Below are 24,077 nucleotides of genomic sequence, written 5' to 3' on the forward strand. Positions count from 1 at the left end.
CTGCTGCCATCATGACTGGTGTCTGCACGAAAGAGCCTCCTTTTCTATTGATGTCAAATGTTTTCAGTGATAGGAGATGTTTCACAATAGACATGTTTCCTCCCTGACATGCCAGCATCAGACAGTCATCGTTGTCTTTATCAGTAACTGATTGATCAGCCCCCTCTGATACAAGAAGGAAATACACACCATACTGTCCTCTAGCTGCTGCCACCATGACTGGTGTCTGCATGAAAGAGCCTCCTTTTCTATTGATGTCGAATGTTTTCAGTGATAGGAGATGTTTCACAATAGACATGTTTCCTCCGAGACATGCCCACATTAAACAGTCACGGTTGTATTGGTCAGTAAGTGACAGATCAGCCCCCTCTGATACAAGAAGGTTATACACATCATAATGTCCTCTAGCTGCTGCCACCATGACTGGTGTCTGCATGAAAGAGCCTCCTTTTCTATTGATGTCGAATGTTTTCAGTGATAGGAGATGTTTCACAATAGACATGTTTCCTCCCTGACATGCCCACATTAAACAGTCACGGTTGTATTTGTCAGTAAGTGACAGAGCAGCCCCCTCTGATACAAGAAGGTTATACACATCATAATGTCCCCCAGCTGCTGCCATCATGACTGGTGTCTGTATGAAAGAGCCTCCTTTTCTATTGATGTCAAATGTTTTCAGTGATAGCAGATGTTTCACAATAGACATGTTTCCTTCACTGCATGCCAGCATCAGACAATCATCATTGTCTTCATCCGTAAGTGACAGATCAGCACCCTCTGATACAAGAAGGTTATACACACCATAATGTCCTCTAGCTGCTGCCACCATGACTGGTGTCTGCATGAAAGAGCCTCCTTTTCTATTGATGTCGAATGTTTTCAGTGACAGGAGATGTTTCACAATAGACATGTTTCCTCCGAGACATGCCCACATTAAACAGTCACGGTTGTATTGGTCAGTAAGTGACAGATCAGCCCCCTCTGATACAAGAAGGTTATACACATCATAATGTCCTCTAGCTGCTGCCACCATGACTGGTGTCTGCATGAAAGAGCCTCCTCTTCTATTGATGTCGAATGTTTTCAGTGATAGGAGATGTTTCACAATAGACATGTTTCCTCCGAGACATGCCCACATTAAACAGTCACGGTTGTAATGGTCAGTAAGAGACAGATCAGCCCCCTCTGATACAAGAAGGTTATACACATCATAATGTCCCCCAGCTGCTGCCACCATGACTGGTGTCTGCACGAAAAAGCCTCCTTTTCTATTGATGTCGAATGTTTTCAGTGATATAAGATGTTTCACAACAGACATGTTTCCTCCCTGACATGCCAGCATCAGACAGTCATCGTTGTTTTTATCAGTAACTGATTGATCAGCCCCCTCTGATACAAGAAGGTTATACACATCATAATGTCCTCCAGCTGCTGCCATCATGACTGGTGTCTGCATGAAAAAGCCTCCTTTTCTATTGATGTCGAATGTTTTCAGTGACAGGAGATGTTTCACAACAGACATGTTTCCTCCCTGACATGCCAGCATCAGACAGTTACTGTTGTCTTAATCAGTAAGTGACAGATCAGCCCCCTCTGATACAAGAAGGTTATACACATCATAATGTCCCCTTCCTGCTGCCATCATGACTGGTGTCTGCATGAAAGAGCCTCCTCTTCTATTGATGTCGAATGATTTCAGTGATAGGAAATGTTTCACAATAGACATGTTTCCTCCGAGACATGCCCACATTAAACAGTCACGGTTGTATTTGTCAGTAAGAGACAGATCAGCCCCCTCTGATACAAGAAGGTTATACACATCATAATGTCCCCCAGCTGCTGCCACCATGACTGGTGTCTGCACGAAAAAGCCTCCTTTTCTATTGATGTCGAATGTTTTCAGTGATATAAGATGTTTCACAACAGACATGTTTCCTCCCTGACATGCCAGCATCAGACAGTCATCGTTGTTTTTATCAGTAACTGATTGATCAGCCCCCTCTGATACAAGAAGGTTATACACATCATAATGTCCTCCAGCTGCTGCCATCATGACTGGTGTCTGCATGAAAGAGCCTCCTTTTCTATTCATGTCGAATGTTTTCAGTGACAGGAGATGTTTCACAACAGACATGTTTCCTCCCTGACATGCTAGCATCAGACAGTTACTGTTGTCTTTATCAGTAAGTGACAGATCAGCCCCCTCTGATACAAGAAGGTTATACACATCATAATGTCCACTTCCTGCTGCCATCATGACTGGTGTCTGTATGAAAGAGCCTCCTTTTCTATTGATGTCAAATGTTTTCAGTGATAGCAGATGTTTCACAATAGACATGTTTCCTTCACTGCATGCCAGCATCAGACAGTCATCGTTGTCTTCATCCGTAAGTGACAGATCAGCCCCCTCTGATACAAGAAGGTTATACACATCATAATGTCCCCTTCCTGCTGCCATCATGACTGGTGTCTGCATGAAAGAGCCTCCTTTTCTATTGATGTCGAATGCTTTCAGTGATAGGAGATGTTTCACAACAGACATGTTTCCTCCCTGACATGCTAGCATCAGACAGTTACTGTTGTCTTTATCAGTAAGTGACAGATCAGCCCCCTCTGATACAAGAAGGTTATACACATTATAATGCCCCCTTCCTGCTGCCATCATGACAGGTGTCTGCAAGAAAGAGCATCCTTTTCTATTGATGTCAAATGTTTTCAGTGATATCAGATGTTTCACAACAGACATGTTTCCTCCCTGACATGCCAGCATCAGACAGTCACTGTTGTCTTTATCAGTAAGTGACAGATCAGCCCCCTCTGATACAAGAAGGTTATACACATTATAATGCCCCCTTCCTGCTGCCATCATGACAGGTGTCTGCAAGAAAGAGCCTCCTTTTCTATTCATGTCAAATGTTTTCAGTGATATCAGATGTTTCACAACAGACATGTTTCCTCCCTGACATGCCAGCATCAGACAGTCACTGTTGTCTTTATCAGTAAGTGACAGATCAGCCCCCTCTGATACAAGAAGGTTATACACATTATAATGTCCCCTTCCTGCTGCCATCATGACTGGTGTCTTTCCAGACTTGCCTCCTTTTCTATTGATGTCGAATGCTTTCAGTGATAATAGATGTTTCACAACAGATATGTTTCCTCCTTGACATGCCAGCATCAGACAGTCACTGTCGTCTTTATCAGTAAGTGACAGATCAGCCCCCTCTGATACAATAAGGTTATACACACCATAATGTCCCCTTCCTGCTGCCATCATGACTGATGTTTGCAAGGAGCCTCCTTTTCTATTGATGTCAAATGTTTTCAGTGATAGCAGATGTTTCACAATAGACATGTTTCCTCCCTGACATGCCAGCATCAGACAGTCACTGTTGTCTTTATCAGTAAGTGACAGATCAGACCCCTCTGATACCAGAAGGTTGTACACATCATGATGTCCTTTTCGCAATGTCATCATGACTGGTGTCTGCAAGAAAGAGCCTCCTTTTCTATTCATGTCGAATGTTTTCAGTGATATCAGATGTTTCACAACAGACATGTTTCCTCCCTGACATGCCAGCATCAGACAGTCACTGTTGTCTTTATCAGTAAGTGACAGATCAGCCCCCTCTGATAGAAGAAGGTTATACACATTATAATGTCCCCTTCCTGCTGCCACCATGACTGGTGTCTTTCCAGACTTGCCCCCTTTTCTATTGATGTCGAATGCTTTCAGTGATAATAGATGTTTAACAATATACATGTTTCCCCCCCCCCACATGCTAACATCAGACAGTCACTGTTGTCTTTATCAGTAAGTGACAGATCAGCCCCCTCTGATAGAAGAAGGTTATACACATTATAATGTCCCCTTCCTGCTGCCATCATGACTGGTGTCTTTTCAAACTGGTCTCCTTTTCTATTGATGTCGAATGTTTTCAATGATAGCAGATGTTTCACAATAGACATGTTTCCACCCTGACATGCAAGCATCAGGCAGTCACTGTTGTCTTTATCAGTAAGTGATAGGTCAGCCCCCTCTGATACAAGAAGGTTATACACATCATAATGTCCTTTTCGCACTGTCATCATGACTGGTGTCTGCATGAAAGAGCCTCCTTTTCTATTGATGTCAAATGTTTTCAGAGATATAAGATGTTTCACAATAGACATGTTTCCTCTCTGACATGCCAGCATCAGACAGTCACTGTTGTCTTTATCAGTAAGTGACAGATCAGCCCCCTCTGATACAAGAAGGTTATACACACCACAATGTCCCCTTCCTGCTGCCATCATGACTGGTGTCTTTCCAGACTTGTCTCCTTTTCTATTGATGTCGAATGTTTTCAGTGATATAAGATGTTTCACAATAGACATGTTTCCTCCCTGACATGCCAGCATCAGACAGTCACTGTCGTCTTTATCAGTAAGTGACAGATCAGCCCCCTCTGATACAAGAACGTTATACACATTATAATGTCCCCTTCCTGCTGCCATCATGACTGGTGTCTGCATGAAAGAGCCTCCTTTTCTATTGATGTCAAATGTTTTCAGTGATATCAGATGTTTCACAATAGACATGTTTCGTCCCTGACATGCCAGCATCAGACAGTCACTGTCGTCTCTATTAGTAAGTGACAGATCAGCCCCCTCTGATACAAGAAGGTTATACACACCATAATGTCCCCTTCCTGCTGCCATCATGACTGATGTTTGCAAGGAGCCTCCTTTTCTATTGATGTCAAATGTTTTCAGTGATATAAGATGTTTCACAATAGACATGTTTCCTCCCTGACATGCCAGCATCAGACAGTCACTGTTGTCTTTATCAGTAAGTGACAGATCAGCCCCCTCTGATACAAGAAGGTTATACACACCATAATGTCCTTTTCGCATTGCCATCATGACTGATGTCTGGATGAAGGAGCCTCCTTTTCGATTGATCTCAAATGTTTTCAGTGATAGGAGATGTTTCACAATAGACATGTTTCCTCCGAGACATGCCAGCATCAGACAGTCACTGTTGTCTTTATCAGTAAGTGACAGATCAGCCCCCTCTGATACAAGAAGGTTATACACATCATAATGCCCCCTTCGTGCAGCCATCATGACTAGTGTGTGCAAGAAAAAGCCTCCTTTTCTATTCATGTCAAATGATTTGAGTGATAATAGATGTTTCACAATAGACATGTTTCCTCCCTGACACGCCAGCATCAGACAGTCACTGTTGTCTTTATCAGTAAGTGACAGATCAGCCCCCTCTGATACAAGAAGGTTATACACACCATAATGTCCCCTTCCTGCTGCCATCATGACTGGTGTCTTCATGAAAGAGCCTCCTTTTCTATTGATGTCGAATGTTTTCAGTGATAGGAGATGTTTCACTATAGACATGTTTCCTCCCTCACATGCCAGCATCAGACAGTCATCGGTATCTTCATCTGTGAGTGACAGATCAGTCCCCTCTGATACAAGAAGGTTATACACATTATAATGTCCTCCAGCTGCTGCCACCATGACTGGTGTCTGCATTAAAGAGCCTCCTTTTCTATTGATGTCAAATGTTTTCAGTGATAGCAGATGTTTCACAATAGAGATGTTTCCTTCACTGCATGCTAGCATCAGACAGTCATCGTTGTCTTCATCCGTAAGTGATAGATCAGCCCCCTCTGATACAAGAAGGTTATACACATTATAATGTCCCCTTCCTGCTGCCATCATGACAGGTGTCTTTCCAGACTTGCCTCCTTTTCTATTGATGTCGAATGTTTTGAGTGATATAAGATGTGTCACAACAGACACGTTTCCTCCCTGACATGCCAGCATCAGACAGTCACTGTCGTCTTTGTCAGTAAGTGACAGATCAGCCCCCTCTGATACAAGAAGGTTATACACATTATAATGTCCCCTTCCTGCTGCCATCATGACTGGTGTCTGCATGAAAGAGCCTCCTTTTCTATTGACGTCAAATATTTTCAGTGATAATAGATGTTTCACAACAGACACGTTTCCTCCCCAACATGCTAACATCAGACAGTCACTGTCGTCTTTATCAGTAAGTGACAGATCAGCCTCCTCTGATACAAGAAGGTTATACACATTATAATGTCCCCTTCCTGCTGCCATCATGACAGGTGTCTTTTCAAACTTGTCACCTTTTCTATTGATGTCAAATGTTTTCAGTGATAGCAGATGTTTCCCAATAGACACGTTTCCTCCCTGACATGCCAGCATCAGACAGTCACTGTTGTCTTTATCAGTAAGTGACAGATCAGCCCCCTCTGATACAAGAAGGTTATACACATTATAATGTCCTCTTCCTGCTGCCATCATGACTGGTGTCTGCATGAAAGAGCCTCCTTTTCTATTGACGTCAAATATTTTGAGTGACAGGAGATGTTTCACAACAGACACGTTTCCTCCCCAACATGCTAACATCAGGCAGTCACGGTTGTCTTTATCAGTAAATGACAGATCAGCCTCCTCTGATACAAGAAGGTTATACACATTATAATGTCCCCTTCCTGCTGCCATCATGACTGGTGTCTTTTCAAACTTCTCACCTTTTCTGTTGATGTCAAATGTTTTCAGTGATAGGAGATGTTTCACAATAGACATGTTTCCTCCCTGACATGCAAGCATCAGACAGTCACTGTTGTCTTTATCAGTAAGTGACAGATCAGCCCCCTCTGATACAAGAAGGTTATACACATTATAATGTCCCCTTCCTGCTGCCATCATGACTGGTGTCTTCATGAAAGAGCCTCCTTTTCTATTGACGTCAAATAGTTTCAGTGACAGGAGATGTTTCACAACAGACATGTTTCCTCCCTGACATGCTAACATCAGACAGTCACTGTTGTCTTTATCAGTAAGTGATAGATCAGCCCCCTCTGATACAAGAAGGTTATACACACCATAATGTCCCCTTCCTGCTGCCATCATGACTGATGTTTGCAAGGAGCCTCCTTTTCTATTGATGTCAAATGTTTTCAGTGATAGGAGATGTTTCACAATAGACATGTTTCCTCCCTGACATGCCAGCATCAGACAGTCATCGTTGTCTTTATCAGTAAGTGACAGATCAGCCCCCTCTGATACAAGAAGGTTATACACACCATAATGTCCCCAACCTGCTGCCATTATGACTGATGTTTGCAAGGAGCCTCCTTTTCTATTGATTTCAAATGTTTTCAGTGATATCAGATGTTTCACAATAGACATGTTTCCTCCCTGACATGCCAGCATCAGACAGTCACTATTGTCTTTATCAGTAAGTGACAGATCAGCCTCCTCTGATACAAGAAGATTATACACATCATAATGTCCCCTTCGTGTAGCCATCATGACTAGTGTGTGCATGAAAGAGCCTCCTTTTCTATTGATGTCAAATGTTTTGAGTGATAATAGATGTTTCACAATAGACATGTTTCCTCCCTGACATGCCAGCATCAGACAGTCACTGTTGTCTTTATCAGTAAGTGACAAATCAGCCCCCTCTGATACAAGAAGGTTATACACATTATAATGTCCCCTTCCTGCTGCCATCATGACTGGTGTCTGCACGAAAGAGCCTCCTTTTCTATTGACGTCAAATATTTTGAGTGACAGGAGATGTTTCACAACAGACACGTTTCCTCCCCAACATGCTAACATCAGACAGTCACTGTTGTCTTTATCAGTAAGTGACAGATCAGCCTCCTCTGATACAAGAAGGTTATACACATTATAATGTCCCCTTCCTGCTGCCATCATGACTGGTGTCTTTTCAAACTTGTCACCTTTTCTATTGATGTCAAATGTTTTCAGTGATAATAGATGTTTCCCAATAGACACGTTTCCTCCCTGACATGCCAGCATCAGACAGTCACTGTTGTCTTTATCAGTAAGTGACAGATCAGCCCCCTCTGATACAAGAAGGTTATACACATTATAATGTCCTCTTCCTGCTGCCATCATGACTGGTGTCTGCATGAAAGAGCCTCCTTTTCTATTGACGTCAAATATTTTGAGTGACAGGAGATGTTTCACAACAGACACGTTTCCTCCCCAACATGCTAACATCAGGCAGTCACGGTTGTCTTTATCAGTAAATGACAGATCAGCCTCCTCTGATACAAGAAGGTTATACACATTATAATGTCCCCTTCCTGCTGCCATCATGACTGGTGTCTTTTCAAACTTGTCACCTTTTCTATTGATGTCAAATGTTTTCAGTGATATAAGATGTTTCACAATAGACATGTTTCCTCCCTGACATGCAAGCATCAGACAGTCACTGTTGTCTGTATCAGTAAGTGACAGATCAGCCCCCTCTGATACAAGAAGGTTATACACATTATAATGTCCCCTTCCTGCTGCCATCATGACTGGTGTCTTCATGAAAGAGCCTCCTTTTCTATTGACGTCAAATAGTTTCAGTGACAGGAGATGTTTCACAACAGACATGTTTCCTCCCTGACATGCAAGCATCAGACAGTCACTGTTGTCTGTATCAGTAAGTGACAGATCAGCCCCCTCTGATACAAGAAGGTTATACACACCATAATGTCCCCTTCCTGCTGCCATCATGACTGATGTTTGCAAGGAGCCTCCTTTTCTATTGATGTCAAATGTTTTGAGTGATATAAGATGTTTCACAATAGACATGTTTCCTCCCTGACATGCCAGCATCAGACAGTCACTATTGTCTTTATCAGTAAGTGACAGATCAGCCCCCTCTGATACAAGAAGATTATACACATCATAATGTCCCCTTCGTGTAGCCATCATGACTTGTGTGTGCATGAAAGAGCCTCCTTTTTTATTGATGTCAAATGTTTTGAGTGATAATAGATGTTTCACAATAGACATGTTTCCTCCCTGACATGCCAGCATCAGACAGTCACTGTTGTCTTTATCAGTAAGTGACAGATCAGCCCCCTCTGATACAAGAAGGTTATACACATTATAATGTCCCCTTCCTGCTGCCATCATGACTGGTGTCTGCATGAAAGAGCCTCCTTTTCTATTGACGTCAAATATTTTGAGTGACAGGAGATGTTTCACAACAGACACGTTTCCTCCCCAACATGCTAACATCAGACAGTCACTGTTGTCTTTATCAGTAAGTGACAGATCAGTCCCCTCTGATACAAGAAGGTTATAAACACCATAATGCCCTCTTCGCACTGCCAGCATGACTGATGTCTGCATGAAGGAGCCTCCTTTTCTATTGATGTCAAATGTTTTCAGTGATAGCAGATGTTTCACAATAGACATGTTTCCTCCCTGACATGCAAGCATCAGACAGTCACTGTTGTCTTTATCAGTAAGTGACAGATCAGCCCCCTCTGATACAAGAAGGTTATACACATTATAATGTCCCCTTCCTGCTGCCATCATGACTGGTGTCTTCATGAAAGAGCCTCCTTTTCTATTGACGCCAAATAGTTTCAGTGACAGGAGATGTTTCACAACAGACACGTTTCCTCCCCAACATGCTAACATCAGACAGTCACTGTTGTCTTTATCAGTAAGTGACAGATCAGCCCCCTCTGATACAAGAAGGTTATACACATTATAATGTCCCCTTCCTGCTGCCATCATGACTGATGTTTGCAAGGAGCCTCCTTTTCTATTGATGTCAAATGTTTTGAGTGATATAAGATGTTTCACAATAGACATGTTTCCTCCCTGACATGCCAGCATCAGACAGTCATCGTTGTCTTTATCAGTAAGTGACAGATCAGCCCCCTCTGATACAAGAAGGTTATACACACCATAATGTCCCCTTCCTGCTGCCATTATGACTGATGTTTGCAAGGAGCCTCCTTTTCTATTGATTTCAAATGTTTTCAGTGATATCAGATGTTTCACAATAGACATGTTTCCTCCCTGACATGCCAGCATCAGACAGTCACTGTTGTCTTTATCAGTAAATGACAGATCAGCCCCCTCTGATACAAGAAGGTTATACACATCATAATGCCCTCTTCGCACTGCCATCATGACTGATGTCTGCATGAAGGAGCCTCCTTTTCTATTCATGTCAAATGTTTTCAGTGATATCAGATGTTTCACAATAGACATGTTTCCTCCCTGACATGCAAGCATCAGACAGTCACTGTCGTCTTTATCAGTTAGTGACAGATCAGCCCCCTCTGATACAAGAAGGTTATACACATTATAATGTCCCCTTCCTGCTGCCATCATGACTGATGTTTGCAAGGAGCCTCCTTTTCTATTGATTTCAAATGTTTTCAGTGAGATCAGATGTTTCACAATAGACATGTTTCCTCCCTGACATGCCAGCATCAGACAGTCACTGTTGTCTTTATCAGTAAGTGACAGATCAGCCCCCTCTGATATAAGAAGGTTATACATCTCATAATGTCCCCTTCCTGCTGCCAGCATGACTGGTGTCTTCATGAAAGAGCCTCCTTTTCTATTGATGTCGAATGTTTTCAGTGATAGGAGATGTTTCACAATAGACATGTTTCCTCCCTCACATGCCAGCATCAGACAGTCATCGGTATCTTGATCTGTGAGTGACAGATCAGCCCCCTCTGATACAAGAAGGTTATACACATTATAATGTCCTCCAGCTGCTGCCACCATGACTGGTGTCTGCATTAAAGAGCCTCCTTTTCTATTGATGTCAAATGTTTTCTGTGATAGCAGATGTTTCACAATAGACATGTTTCCTTCACTGCATGCCAGCATCAGACAGTCATCGTTGTCTTCATCCGTAAGTGATAGATCAGCCCCGTCTGATACAAGAAGGTTATACACATTATAATGTCCTCCAGCTGCTGCCATCATGACTGGTGTCTGCATGATAGAGCCTCCTTTTCTATTGATGTCAAATGTTTTCAGTGATATCAGATGTTTCACAATAGACATGTTTCCTCCCTGACATGCTAGCATCAGACAGTCACTGTCGTCTTTATCAGTAAGTGACAGATCAGCCCCCTCTGATACAAGAAGGTTATACACATCATAATGTCCCCTTCCTGCTGCCATCATGACTGATGTTTGCAAGGAGCCTCCTTTTCTATTGATGTCAAATGATTTGAGTGATATAAGATGTTTCACAATAGACATGTTTCCTCCCTGACATGCCAGCATCAGACAGTCATCGTTGTCTTTATCAGTAAGTGACAGATCAGCCCCCTCTGATACAAGAAGGTTATACACACCACAATGTCCCCTTCCTGCTGCCATTATCACTGAAGTTTGCAAGGAGCCTCCTTTTCTATTGATTTCAAATGTTTTGAGTGATAATAGATGTTTCACAATAGACATGTTTCCTCCCTGACATGCCAGCATCAGACAGTCACTGTTGTCTTTATCAGTAAGTGACAGATCAGCCCCCTCTGATACAAGAAGGTTATACATCTCATGATGTCCCCTTCCTGCTGCCATCATGACTGGTGTCTGCATGAAGGAGCCTCCTTTTCTATTGACGTCAAATATTTTGAGTGATAGGAGATGTTTCACAACAGACATGTTTCCTCCCTGACATGCAAGCACCAGGCAGTCACTGTTGTCTTTATCAGTAAGTGACAGATCAGCCCCCTCTGATACAAGAAGGTTATACACATTATAATGTCCCCTTCCTGCTGCCATCATGACTGGTGTCTTTCCAGACGTGTCACCTTTTCTATTGATGTCGAATGTTTTCAGTGACAGGAGATGTTTCACAATAGACATGTTTCCTCCCTCACATGCCAGCATCAGACAGTCATCGGTATCTTGATCTGTGAGTGACAGATCAGTCCCTTCTGATACAAGAAGGTTATACACATTATAATGTCCTCCAGCTGCTGCCACCATGACTGGTGTCTGCATTAAAGAGCCTCCTTTTCTATTGATGTCAAATGTTTTCTGTGATAGCAGATGTTTCACAATAGACATGTTTCCTTCACTGCATGCCAGCATCAGACAGTCATCGTTGTCTTCATCCGTAAGTGATAGATCAGCCCCGTCTGATACAAGAAGGTTATACACATTATAATGTCCTCCAGCTGCTGCCATCATGACTGGTGTCTGCATAAAAGAGCCTCCTTTTCTATTGATGTTAAATGTTTTCAGTGACAGGAGATGTTTCACAATAGACATGTTTCCTCCCTGACATGCCAGCATCAGACAGTCACTGCTGTCTTCATCCGTGAGTGACAGATCAGCCCCCTCTGATACAAGAAGGTTATACAAATCATAATGTCCCCTTCCTGCTGCCATCATGACTGGTGTCTGCATTAAAGAGCCTCCTTTTCTATTGACGTCAAATGTTTTGACTGATAGTATATGTTTCACAACAGACACGTTTCCTCCCTGTCATGCCAGCATCAGGCAGTCATCGTTGTCTTCATCCGTAAGTGACAGATCAGCCCCCTCTGATACAAGAAGGTTATACACATCATAATGTCCCCCAGCTGCTGTCACCATGACTGGTGTCTGCATGAGAGAGCCTCCTTTTCTATTGACGTCAAATGTTTTCAGTGATAGGAGATGTTTCACAATAGACATGTTTCCTCCCTGACATGCCAGCACCAGGTAGTCACTGTTGTCTTTGTCAGTAAGTGACAGATCAGCCCCCTCTGATACAAGAAGGTTACACACATCATAATGTCCTCCAGCTGCTGACATCATGACTGGTGTCTGCATGAAAGAGCCTCCTTTTCTATTGATGTCAAATGTTTTGAGTGATAGGAGATGTTTCACAATAGACATGTTTCCTTCACTACAGGCAAGCATCAGACAGTCATCGTTGTCTTTATCCGTCAGTGACAGATCAGCCTCCTCTGATACAAGAAGGTTATACACATCATAATGTCCTCCAGCTGCTGCCATCATGACTGGTGTCTGCATGAAGGAGCCTCCTTTTCTATTGACGTCAAATGTTTTCAGTGATAGGAGATGTTTCACAATAGACATGTTTCCTCCCTGACATGCCAGCATCAGACAGTCACTGTTGTATTTGTCAGTAAGTGACAGATCAGCCCCCTCTGATAAAAGAAGGTTATACACATCATAATGTCCCCTTTCTGCTGCCATCATGACTGGTGTCTGCATTAAAGAGCCTCCTTTTCTATTGATGTCGAATGTTTTCAGTGATAGGATATCTTTCACAATAGACATGTTTCCTCCCTGACATGCCAGCAACAAACAGTCATGATTGTCTTGATCTGTGAGTGATAGATTAGCCCCCTCTGATACAAGAAGGTTATACACATTATAATGTCCTCCAGCTGCTGCCATCATGACTGGTGTCTGCATGATAGAGCCTCCTTTTCTATTGATGTCAAATGTTTTCAGTGATAGGAGATGTTTCACAATATACATGTTTCCTCCCAGACATGCCAGCATCAGACAGTCATCGTTGTCTTGATCTGTGAGTGACAGATCAGTCCCCTCTGATACAAGAAGGTTATACACATCATAATGTCCCAATGCTGCTGTCATCATGACTGGTGTCTGCATGAAAGATCCTTCTTTTCTATTGATGTTAAATGTTTTCAGTGATAATAGATGTTTCACAATAGACATGTTTCCTCCGAGACATGCCAGCATCAGACAGTCATCGTTGTCTTTATCAGTAAGTGACAGATCAGCCCCCTCTGATACAAGAAGGTTATACACATCATAATGCCCTCCAGCTGCTGCCATCATGACTGGTGTCTGCATGAAAGAGCCTCCTTTTCTATTGATGTCAAATGTTTTCAGTGATAGGAGATGTTTCACAACAGACATGTTTCCTCCCTGACATGCCAGCATCAGACAATCACTCTTGTCTTTATCAGTAAGTGACAGATAAGCCCCCTCTGATACAGGATGGTTATACACATCATAATGTCCCATTTCTGCTGCCATAATGACTGGTGTCTTCAACTTTCTACTTTTACAGTTGATATTAAATGTTTTGAGTGACATCAAATATTTGACTATAAATACCGACCCCATTTTACATGCCAAATGGAGGCAATTTATGCCACACTTGTCGGTGATACTAAGATCTGCCCCTCCCTTCACAAGGAGTTTTAAATCTTCATCTGCTCCTGACGAAATGCACAACATGGCTGGTGTACATCCGTCGTAGCCAGGCACATTTATCATACCTGGAACACGCTCTGCAATAACCCTGGTGAAGTCTGTGCTTCCTGATTTACAAGAATGATGAAGACACGTATAGCCTTTACTGTCAGTTAGTGTGATATCTGCTCCTTCCTCTAACAGGAATTGGAACACATCCAAATGGCCTGATTCTGCAGCAATCATGTGGAGGGATTTGTCTCCCTTTGTCATGTTCACATCAAATGCCTCACAAGCGTTGAGCACTGTTATGATCTGTTTGAGATAACTGAGCCTACCATGTTGCACACAGGCCACTATGCCAGAACGGAGATCAGTTATGGACCTATGTGAAAGTGCCATACCAATTTCCTTTTTTCCAAGCATTTCTAGTGATTGTTCAAACAGAGCATGATTATCTGACTGTAACACCCAATAAAAGAAACACTCTCCAAACTCTTTATCTTTCTGTTGAATTATCTGTGGCAAGTTATCAAAGAGATCGTTTGTAAAAGAACTGGATATGTCATTATTGAAAATAGGGTGTTTTAAAGTCCACTTGAAATATCCTTGTCGGATACCTTCCACCAGCCTCGACAACACCAAGGGGTACAGATCAGGACTGAGGTGGATCAGGTTTATGACATCATCAGTGATTGCTGGCTGTTGCTGGCCTCTCTTTTCCCGTTTTACTCTTTCGTATAAAAACTTCAATGAGCAATGTTGCAGCAACAAAATCGGATTGTAGTTTCCAAAGGCACAAGCTGTTGCATCATAAATGGATGGATGTGAGAAGAAAGCCATGTTTTTCTCCACTGTACAGTAGGTTCCAGTTAAATTGCCGATCTCGTTACCAATCTCTGTAGGAGTGCAAGATGGAACCACTTCCTTCACAACTTGAAACATATCTGTTTCTCCTTTACCAAGCTGGAACGAAACAAGGTCCAGTTTCCCATCACACAGAAGGAGAAGAATAAGAGCTGCAGACCTGCTGCTGCGTTCACGGACAATAGTGTCGAGGTGGCCTCTCAAATATGTCACGGGATTCTGGAAAAAGTCTTGAGGCGATAGCACATGTAAGTCTGGGTTAGATGTGTATAGGCTACAGATCAGAGGATATCCAAACATTTTAGTCTGTAAATGAGCGATAGTCTTCACATCTTCCTCAGAGATGTCACACATTGGGTATCTTCGCATGTGGGACCTGAGAATAGTCTCCTTTTCGTCTTCTGTGAGACATTTCTTACTTAAATCAATGACACGATGCAGGTTCAATAGGTTGACTTTGAACTGATGGAGTCTTGCACGTCCCTCATTCCAGTTGTAGGTTCGGGATGTGAAAAGGAAGCGGAGTTTGAATGTCTGTTGTGATTCCTTCTCACTTGGCTGTGATTTATCCTGGCCTGGTTCCGCTTGTCTCCTACCCTGGTTGGATCTGGTCTTACATTCCTTCTCCAGAATGTCAATCTGTAAAGCTTCTTCCAAGGCACTGAACACTTTCTGTGTGTTTTCTAAATTAGTTGGAAATGTAACGGAGCCGAAAATGTCATCAAAGACAATTAACATGTGATTGTGCCGTTTGATGATCACATTCGCACCAAGCTGTTCAATATGTTCTATGAAGAATACCTCATAATGTTTCTTGAGATATTTCTTACAGAGCATTAGTGCAATGCTAGTTTTCCCGTCTCCTGGGGCTCCACAGATAGCAGCATGGCCATACCTTTCCAGAAGATCCTCTGCTGTCACTAGTTGGTGGATTTGGACAAAAGTCTTTTTCAGATTGTCTATTCTTGTGATGACACTTTCTGAAGAAGAAGAAAACATGATCCACATTAACAATGACACTTTTCTCCTCTCATTTTGGAATTATTCGCACGTTGAACAAGAGTCAGACATTATCATCCCAGTCTGGGGCAATTCGGAGATGGAATTTGACTACCTACACCCCACTTTTTGTTCATTGCCATTGGATACCTTCACTTCAGTGAAGGCAAAATGATGCTGTTTGAAGCCAACTGGGCGCAAATGACTGACATCAGATCCGTACAGAGTGGAGGGGTGTCGAATTGCAGCTTTATGATTGGTCGATGTTTTAATTAGTTGGGAGAAACACTTCAACAGCGAGAACAGTAAACAAATAGAGAGCTGCTTTCTGACTGTGAAATGCCATGCCTAAGGGTTAAAACTTACGGTTTCCTAATGTAAAAGTCTGTGTATGAGGGTTCAAAGTTACAGTTTCCTAGTGTGAAAGGCCAAGTCTGAATGATCAACGTTACAGCTTACTACTGTAAAAGGCCGTGTCTGAGGGGTCAAAGTTACAGTTACCTGGTGTGAAAGGCCTTGTCTAAGGGGCCAAAGTTAAGATTTAATGGTATGAGATATTCTTGCCTTGTGTGAGGCATCCCTGATTTCCCTTCTCCCCAAGGGAAACATGTCCCTTCTCCCCAAGGCCAACATTAGAGGCGTTAGAGATGTTGGTCTGTGACATGGGGCACTGATCTGGAACAGTGAAAAAGCATTACCAGAAACCTTTAGTCTTACATAAAATGAGATCAACACTGATTATATACTAGTACTTTCTTTAAGAACTATTGGAAGAACTTTGATTGGCAACTCATGAGTTAGTGAATGAGTTAAGGTTGATCGTCACATCAGCAATGTTTCAGCCATATTTGGCAACACATGAAGTAAAGTAAGATATTCAAATGTAACTCACAATAAACATGTTGTGTTGTAGATGTGGATGTGGGTTGTCTCCCCTGTTCCAGCTCTCTATGTACTTCAGCTCTGATCTCAGGAGGATTCTGGCGATCATCGGCTTCAACAGGGTTGCGGTACAAAAGGTTTCCCATGGTCCTCGCTGACGACCGTCAAGGGGACATAACTCTGATACGATGATCACTGAAGGTAATATATGAAATAAACATATTTATTTCCATTAAGTTTAGGAATTGGCAAACAAGCAAATTTTGCTTATCTGAATGCCTCTGCCACAGAGGAGAAGGTAATATATGAATGTACGGCTTTATCCGTTCTATTAGACCTTTCTAACCTTGTGTCGGACTTTGTCAAAACACAATTAAATTAACAGCTCGAAATTTACAGAACATTTATTAAAAGGATGACACACACAATCCTGTTAATTCCACCCAGTGATTTTTCAAAGAGATTGAAGGATAGGATAGGATTCGGATAGGATTTTTTTGTTTGAAAATATTCAACAAAGGATATGTGACAAAGGATGACTGTACATTGGTTAGGCGAGTATATCTGAGTAATATTCATTACTAATCTCACGGACCGCCGTCACATTGCTTGAATATTGCTAAGTGTGGCGTTAAACAAAAAAATATAAAAGTTAAAACTAATCTTACTTCAAACTGTAATGGGTGTAATAACAAGCGTCATCAGCAGAAGACAAATCCCCGCATCCCCAAATTCGAAAACCCCCAAATCAAATGACTGTTACTTTAAGGCATACTTGATGAGAGAATTTCTTTCTAATTTGTCTGTCCATATACAAGAATAGTTTTTAACTTCAATTTTTTTGCCAAACTTGAATGAAAAATGTTTTTTAGTTCTGCTCCGTCAATGACACATGACACCGTTGTTTCAGGTAAATCAAACTTGTTTCTATTGAAACAGGATAAAATCTTATTTTAAATCCCTAATTCGCGAAAGGCACCAGTTAACAACCTGGTCTTTGTGTGTGCAAATTTTTCTTGAAAGAATACCTATTTGTTTTAGAGATATGGTGCGAACAAACACACAACTATAAACACTATGAACACTAAAACTATGAGTCAATGTCAAACCTCTTGCCATGGAAACAGGAACAAATATATAACATTAAAATGCCTTAATAGCAAAAGGCGCCGCTTCAACTTATGATTAATACCAAGTTTGGATAAAAAATGTTGAATAGTATTTTAGTTCTGCCCTGGATACGAGTCTAAATTATTTTCAAGAAAACAAGGAAAAATCAAATTGTTAAAAAAACCTAAATAGCAAAAGGCACCTTTACAGCCCTTGATTAATACATGTACCAGGTTTGGATGAAAGGTCTTTCAACTCGTGAACAGAAAAACACACCAACAATTGGTGAAACGATCCTGATATGCTTGTCGGACGTGTCAGTATGAGATCAGGGAATTGGGAACGTGTTTCCATGTATGACATCTTTACATGAACGGCCGGATATGTGTAAAGAAAGAAGCGATACAGCGTACAACTTATAATTTATCCTGAAGGGGGCTCCAGTCTCTACAAGACAGGTCACAATACTATCATTATACTATCACAGACAACAGCATGTGACTGCTCGATATCTCTTTTGACGCTTCGTCAAGGCTATCAATCACAACCATGGAAAACAAGTATTTGTCACAAAGTGACGAAATGTCCCCCGCCGCGATATGTGTTTTTTACCCCAAATATTTTATTCCTTTTGAATAATATTATTTTTTGTGTTTCCTCCTCCATGGAACTATTTGTCGTACCATTAGAAATAATTACCAAAATTCCTGCAAATCAAATCGGCTCATGGCTGCTCATATAGAGACATGTCTGTCATATTTGCATAACAACATGACACAGAAAAAAAGAAAGGCAGATATATCGAGGCAACACCCGTTTTCCAACCCGTTAGCCAAAATCATCAAACATGAAGGAATCTAGAAATTAGTTCTTGAGATATCGCAGCAACACTGTTTTCCATCTCGAATAACAGATTTCCCTGCTGTTACCTTGAAAATTAAGTTAAGGTCACCAAAATCTACTTGTGTCCTGCGGAGTCTTTATATACACCATAGTACCAAATATGAAGACAATCCAGCGATTAGTTCTTGAGATAGTGCGGCAACACCGTTTTCCAACTCCAAAAGCAGATTTGCCTGCTGTGACCTTGAAAATGGGGTCAAGGTCACCAAAACCGACTGGTGTCTGCGGTGTCTGTATATACACCATAGTTCCAAATATGAAGACAATCCAGTGTTTAGTTCTTGAGATATCGCGGCAACAAACAGGTGGGACGTACGGACGGTCGTGATTACTATGTTCCCCGCTCCGCGCTTTCGCGCGGCGGGGGCAAAAAAAGGAAGAGATGAGTGAAATAAAGGTTCGGGACACTGTGCACAACAGTCATGACTTGCGACAAGTTCATTTTCTAAGACCGAAGTATCTACATACAAGAGAATCCACCCTCCAATCAGGAAATCGGACTGGGAAACCTTAACAATGAAAAAACAATAAACACTGATCTATTTAGTATATTCACGAGCACAAGTAAAAGAGTGGGTACACACGTAGGTTATGAGCGTGTAAGGCCATGGTGGAGGTGACAGCTCGAGTTTTTTTCTGGGACTGCAGAGGTGGACTTGCAGCTGCTAAAGGAAAAGTGGAGCACTCTCGCTGGACATAAGGAGAGGTAATCCATGCACAAGATAGAGGTGAGTGATAGGATTGTGAAACGCTGATCAAGGCTGTCCCGGAAGGTGGTTCTTTGCAAAATATTCCAGCAAAGGCCCAGAAAAACCTTCCTGTTCAAGGACCGTTCAAACTGCACCAAGTTGACATCCAGACTGTGGATCTCACTAATACGTGCTACAGTCACAAGAGCTAGTAAAAAACGGTTTTGAAAGTGTTCAACATTAAAACTATAGCAGCAAGCTATTCGTAGTTAGCCAAAGATAAATGGCGATTATTAAAGATTCCAAGCAGGAGGCCCAAACCGGGATAACTTGTCCACCAATTAGTAGGACCGATTGAGAGATTGACATTTAGCAATGGTAGAATCGTTTGATCCCGTGGTAGTGGCAATGACAGTTGATAGCAGCGAGATACATGGCCAGAGTAGACTCCCTGAGCTTCCGTCTGTATCAGAGGTGTTGAAGATAATCAGCGATATGTTGTGGTGAAGCAGTAGTGGGAGAGGAAATGTCATGAGCCCGCCAATAAGACTGAAAAAACGTATTTGCAATGTCGTAAAGGCGTTTGGTTGAGTGGTGAGCCTCGGAAATTGTCTTTGCCACCCTATTGGGATAAACTTTCGTGACATGAGATTTCTGCAAATGTGTCAAACGCGATGGGACTGCCTCCGCGGTCTAGTGGTAGAGCGTCCGCCTGGACAACGGAAAGTCAAGGGTTCGATCCCCAGCCGTGTCATACCAAAAGACATTACAAGATAGTACTTGTTACCCTGTCTGGCGCTCGGGCGAAAACAAGGACTGGACGGCTCGGAGTCAGTACACTGTGTCTGAGTTGGCTATTCATGGTATCTCAGTGAGCTAGCAGTATAAATCGGCATCAGTCCGGACTTGTTCAAACAGGAACACACACACGTGCATGCACGTCGCTATATAAGTGCAATAATCTTTGACATAACGTTAAACCCAATTTCATCCCTGCTCACCCCATACGCAATGGCACAATTGGAAGTAATGCTGCAGAAGAAAACAACTCGAACTGAAAGGCATGGGGAACCAATTGCACGTTGAACGAACGGGCGCGACCAAAAGCAGATACCAAAACCTTTTGAAAGACCCTAGGAAGAATGTCGGTTGAGGTCCTACCAGGAGACCCTCAGGGCATCGTGGTCTCAAGCCATAGGATCGGGGATTGGAGACAATAACTGGGAGAGCTAAACATTGAATCTACTTGCAAACAGATCAACGTCTTAGACGTACAATTGGCAGATCCACCAAAAGATCGACGGGTGAAGTGACCATTCCATTGGGGACATCGTGTCAGGTGGGGACAGGGAGTTGGTTATCATATTGAGACACCGAGAAAGTAGAGTGCAGTAACTGGATGTTGAGGGAGTCGATCAACTACAAGAAGTTGATTACGAGCGACAGGAGCGACATTGGCTTGGTTGATCCCATCTTGCTGATGTATCAAACTACCATGGATCATGAGGTGAGAGGAACAGAGGAACCCCGAACAATGAGATATTGCCAGTATCACAGCCTTGAACTCGAGGTTGTCCTTATGTAGGCAATGCTTGTCGGCTCACCAAAGCCCTGCCAGTTGTAGATTTTGAAAATGCGGCCCCCAGCTTCAAACATTCGTCTCTATTAGCCACAACTTGAGGTGCGGACGCCAATGGATTGATAAGGAGAATGGTGTCTAGTAATCTCCGCTCTGGATGAAGGGTGTGAGGAAACACTGGATCGACCAAGGTGAAGTTGGGTTCACAAAGTGAGGGCATGCGCCGACGTCAACAAGCGATTTGGTTGCCCAGATGGGTGTCGAAAAGATCAGCGATAAACCGTAATACAATGTTTTAAAGCCTAAAAACTTGCTCATAAGCTTGTATTGTCAACTGCAAAATGAATTCCATTGATTGTAGATTTTAAAGGCGTTTCCCATTTCCGGTCATTGTGATATGAGTAACAATATAGCAAATATCTTTTAAAATTAGCAATATTGACCTACTGCATTCAGATATGGCTGACAAGTTTGAATTTGTATTTATTATTAATTTATTGCATTAATTGTAGATTTAACGGCGTTTTTTCATATCTAGTTAAAGGGATATGAATACTAATATGGTAATATGGCAGCTGCAGTTAACCGAAATGTGTGTGTGTGTGTGTGTGTGTGTGTGTGTGTGTGTGTGTGTGTGTGTGTGTGTGTGTGTGTGTGTGTGTGTGTGTGTGTGTGTGTGTGTGTGTGTGTGTGTCTGCTTGTATTAGTCTCGCCTGATACCGATTTATAGTGCAAGTCCACTGAGATACCATGCCGCAGTTTCACATTAATATCCCCGTCAGACAGTATACTGACTCCGAGCTGACCAGTTCTTGTTTTAGCCGCTTAATGCCAGACGGCGTAACAACAATTACTATCTTTAAACGCCTTTTGGTATGACGCTCTACCACTAAGACAACGGAGGCTAAGACACAAAGTGACGTTACTTACGGAGCCTGAAGTTAATCCCGTGTGCTTCCCGAGAGAGCCATAGAGTAAGTGGCGGTTGTATTCTGCGTAGCATGCTTATATCCCATCATGTACTCCAGTGTGCACGTGCTATACAGGCTGAAGTACTAGTATCCGGTCTGGAGGAGCTTTCTGCTGACAGTAACAGACTGGTTACAATGTGCATCTTGTCAAAGGACGAGGAAGTGAAATGCCTTGTTCACTGACACATTGTACCATTTGTTTACAAGCAAGAAAATTATTTTCTCCTGGAATTTAATTAGGTGCTTTTGACAGACAAAGACACCCGGTCCATGTTAAGTTTTGAAAACTTATATCATGAGAAATAAAGACACAATTTTGGTTTCTTTATTGAATATGAGAAATCCAGATTGTTCCATCAACATGATTTGTACCGATACATATATTTTATCTTGGCTTGATTACCAAATGAAGTTGAATCCTTTTCATCTTTTGTTATTTTATCTGTACTCATATCTGGTCAAGACATTTTCAAACTATTCAGGATAGATGTATTAGCAGCTTCCTTTTGATAAACAATTACCTATCATCATACAGGATTAGGTTTCCTTTGAACTTATTTTAAACATATTTCACACATTATTGCTTTTGTCGTGCACGGTGCATTCTCAATTGTTAATAATCGGTTAAATAAGTGATGTTTGAAGAACAAGTAAAGTTTCATCTGTCAATAATTTTTTAATTTGAAGTTTACACGATATACGGCTTTTCCATTGGACGAGAGGTCGGTCACATGACCGCGAAATTGACGTTCTTAAGTGTATGAACGACACAATTTGTCGTTCATACGTTTTTCATGAGACCGTGTTCTTGAAAAGACGTACACACTAACGGACTACTTCCACATTCCTGGGGAAACCCCTGGGAATTCCTTAGCACGAAAACATACATACACAATATTTCTGATCATTAAGAATCTTTAATCTTGGTCTCAGAATTTTAGTATACATTGAGAAACGTAAGATAGCTTGACTGCATTATTGTTCACGAATTTCCTTGCTACGGCCCATCCTAATGAACAAACGAATAAAATGCACACCCAAACTATCGTCAGTATCAACTCGATCTGTGTTTAGGCTGACAGTGATTGTTTCCAGCAATCTACGAATTTACCTTGGTGTTTGTTTGACGCATCCATACGCTCATGTCACCTCTCTTTTTCTTTTTTTCTTTTTTTTTTTTGCTGGGGGGGGGGGGGGGGGGGGGAGCGGTCGGGTAGCCTAGTGGTTAAAGCGTTCGCTCGTCACGCCGAAGGCCCCGGGTTCGATTCCCGACATGGGTACAATGTGTGAAGCCCATTTCTGGTGTCCTCCCGCCGTGATATTGCTGGAATATTGCTAAAAGCGGCGTAAAACCATACTCACTCACTCTCTTTTGGGGGAACTATTTTATTCTGCGATATAGCTGGTTGTTGTTTGGCTGCCAGTGTAAACATGAAGTCGCCTGTACTAAAAAATAAAATTGTGTTTAGATCTTGGCCTACATCCTTTGAGGTAAGAAATTGTGATAAAAAATTATAAGAATTGACCTGCACTTTGTGTGAGTTCATTGGAGTATGAATCTTCATAGGGTGAGGGCCAAACATTGTATGAACGTCGTCGCAAGCTCCGACGTTCATACAGTTTGGCCCTCACTCTATGAAGGTTCATACTCCAATGAACTCACACAAGGTGAAGGTCAATTCTTAATTGTACACACTGAATAGAGTTATCGCCCCTTCTGAATATATATTTTGACACACGAGTTATTTTGTGAACTAATTTCATTTACATCGTAATATGTTTAGATGAAAATCATAGCAGAAAAAGTGTTTTTTGTCAACTGCACTCATGGCAAAACGACAGTGCGTTGTGCAGCAACCACCACTATGAAACGTGAAATGAACATGATCTACGATCTCGAGTTCGCCAAGCCGCGCATTACTGAGCAAATTTGCAAAAGTACACTGACCTGTTACATGTTATGCGGTTCATTTACGATACAAAACTTCTTTCATTGAATGTACTGTCATATTGTACCTATATGCCGACGAGGTTATGATGAATATAATATCTGTTTCTCGAAAT

General features: G+C 42.0%; 1 long non-coding RNA gene across 1 annotated transcript; it reads right to left on the reverse strand.

The window, feature by feature from the left end:
- Positions 1–16,466: 16,466 nt before the first annotated feature.
- On the reverse strand, positions 16,467–22,012 carry LOC125376839. Its single transcript, XR_007219333.1, has 3 exons — positions 21,973–22,012; positions 16,772–16,956; positions 16,467–16,554 (listed from the first exon to the last, which is right to left on the reverse strand). It is a non-coding gene; the product is annotated as an uncharacterized LOC125376839 (long non-coding RNA).
- Between the last annotated feature and the right edge of the window lie 2,065 nt (positions 22,013–24,077).

Source organism: Haliotis rufescens, unplaced genomic scaffold (assembly GCF_023055435.1).
Source record: "Haliotis rufescens isolate VD_foot unplaced genomic scaffold, xgHalRufe1.0.p SCAF_8, whole genome shotgun sequence".
Classification (NCBI taxonomy): Eukaryota; Metazoa; Mollusca; class Gastropoda; order Lepetellida; family Haliotidae; genus Haliotis; species Haliotis rufescens.